Source organism: Dipteris shenzhenensis, chromosome 26 (assembly GCF_047967505.1).
Source record: "Dipteris shenzhenensis isolate YYH24624 ecotype China chromosome 26, Dip_SZ_1.0, whole genome shotgun sequence".
NCBI classification, from domain to species: domain Eukaryota; kingdom Viridiplantae; phylum Streptophyta; class Polypodiopsida; order Gleicheniales; family Dipteridaceae; genus Dipteris; species Dipteris shenzhenensis.
The window spans coordinates 51,091,731-51,094,354 of record NC_141621.1 but is presented as its reverse complement, the minus strand read 5'-3'; the positions used below and the strand labels follow the sequence as shown (position 1 = coordinate 51,094,354).

General features: G+C 46.7%; 1 pseudogene; it reads right to left on the bottom strand.

The window, feature by feature from the left end:
* Window positions 1-417: 417 nt before the first annotated feature.
* Window positions 418-1,921, bottom strand: LOC147885240 (F-box only protein 6-like; annotated as a pseudogene).
* Window positions 1,922-2,624: the final 703 nt, after the last annotated feature.

Genomic DNA, 2,624 nt, shown 5'->3' with positions numbered 1-2,624 from the left:
GGAAATATTGCACATTTGAAACCTAGAGGGAAATTGCTCATGGACAATAGAATTAAGACCTATTAGGGAAACCTTTCAACCAATTGAAATGACCTTCCAAGCTGCTTACTGATGACGAAGACAGGAAATGAACCATGAAATAATTTGTTTCTCCTATGAGACATTGCAAGTTAACCTTTTGGAAATGAAAATGAAATGAGTAAACATTTGTTCACTTAACTAATCACATTATTTCAACATGTGAAGCGCTTCCCCCGATTACGTAGTTTAAGTCCATGCTTATAGGATCCACGGACCACACAGACTCCTTTGACTCTTTTCGGAACTAAGAACAAAGAAACTTGATTTGCTATAAAGCTACATCGCCTTCTCAAAACAAGCACACTCAGCTTCCATACGGATTGCGTATTGAAATTCCTAAGTAAAATTAGGCTGAAAAGTCCATCCATGGGGTCTCGGGAATCTAGTGAAGCGACCATGTCCTCCATGACAAACCGACGTGGAAGTCCAGTTGTTGTCTCCCACGTGATACAATACAAGCTTTTCCTCGTCCTTTGCTGGAAAATAGCTGAAACAGATGTGATCGCAATCTGGATCGGAGTATGCTGTGTATACAGAATGTGTGGGGTCTGCAGCCGTGAAAATACTTTCAGAGAATTCGTTAGGCATGACTCCCACCTCCTTCCATTTAACTGTTGTAGGATTTAATTCCAGGATGCCAACGCGCAGGCTGCGGCGTCTCTCCTGGAAATCGTCTTCGTATTCCATCTGAAAATCCCCTTCCAGATAAAGACGACCTCGAATCACATGAAGTGTCAGATAGTCTACGTTCAATATTCTCGGAAACTGTGGCAGATACACGATGTCCCATTGAGAGGAATGGACGTCATATGTCACCACACGGCCATAGGACAAGATGCAAAATCTACCATTCCACCAAACAAAGTTGTTTTTGGTGCTAGAGAGTCGGCTGGTGATGTGGGCGAGACTCGGGGACGGAGGCAGGACGACCCAAGACCCAAGAAAGGAATCGTAGAGCTGCGCATGGGCGGGGGGGGGTACAATAAGCGATGATGAAGAAACGATGTGGGGAGGGGTAGTGGGCAACCATGCCCAAGAAGTGGAGGTGTTCGACGGAGTGGGGAGGGGGAAGGATTTTCGAGTGATTGGGTTGAAAAGGGAGAGGATAGGGGGCGAGAAAAGGCAGAAGGAGGAGGAGGAATGAAGAAAGCAGAGGAGGCCATGGGAGGAAGCAACAATGGAACGAGGAGGGGGAAGGGAAGGGGGAGGGGAAGGGAGGGGGAAGCAGAGGCCAGAAAAGGGATTGAAAGCGGTGAAGGAAGTGGTGAGGCAATGGGGGAGGAGAATCCAGAGGGAAGGGGAGGAGCGATCAGTCCAGAGCTTAAAGAAAAGTGAGGAGGAGGAGGCAGAGAGCCAGGATTTGCACACCACGCGAGCTTGAAGCACCAAGGGGATGGGAAGGTAGGAGAGTATCTGCTGCAGAATTTCCTCAGGGAAGCTCCCCAACCCAGTCACAACAACTTCTTCCTCCTCCTGCTCCTCTATTGTGTGTGCGGTGATGAGGAAGATAAGATTGATGCTCGCTCTTCCTCTTCCTCCTGCTCCTGTGCTGTGTGTGCTGACGATGAGGAGGAAGATGGCATTGACGCAGCAGCAGAATCCATTTGTGATGATGCTTCTTCAGCCATTTTCCAAACTTATGGGTCTTGGAATCATGTGCTCCAAGGCTTGTAATATTGCTACGCATGGTCAAGAACGACAATCATGTGGCTTCGTATTCTACGATTTATCGCCTTGGTGGCTCCGCTTCCTCCAACAGCAAATTTTGATTGCCGTAGCTTGTTGACAGATCCTCGCTGGCCAGATCTCCGGCGGCTTGTCGTTGCCTTTTGGTGGGCATGATATGCTATGATCATTTAACATTTTATATATACTGGTTGGGTGGAGGACCTTCATTTGAAAATCCATAATCCTTGTACACTCTCTCCATAGGAGGGAGTGCCTTGGGAAATTTTCCACTTCATAATCCTTGTACACTCTCTCCATAGGAAGGAGTGCCTTGGGAAATTTTCCACTTCTTTTTGGCTGCCCATGGAAGGCCTTAGTAGTGATTTTTTGAGATAAGAAAGGAAAAATCTTTATTTTTGGTGAACCTATTGAACACCTCATTGGTCCACAAATTCGTTATTGATTAGACGCCGTCAATTTGGACGTTGGTAGTGCAAGCTTTGATTTTATTGGGCAGTCTTTGCATGCATACTCATCTTTGGTTGTGAAGGAGCTATGGAATATTGAATTGTGCTCCTCCCAGCCCTTCAAATGGGGAATCTCTGGTTGGTGGATGTCTGTAAACGAGATATTGGTGACATAAATCTTGGGATTGTGTTCTAGAGAGGTGTTACTTCATGCGAGGAATTTGCAGTCTCGATTATATATGGACAGTTGGAGGTATTGGCAAGGATGTGTTTCACTCGTTTCCCGTCTTCTGCAGCTATCCTTTTCCTATGGGTGAGCGTGAGCCATGCCTTGAGTCAATAGGCGAACGTGAGGGTTCCCCGGTCTCCATGGAGACAGATAGTACCTTCCAGCGTGGTGGTTTCTAA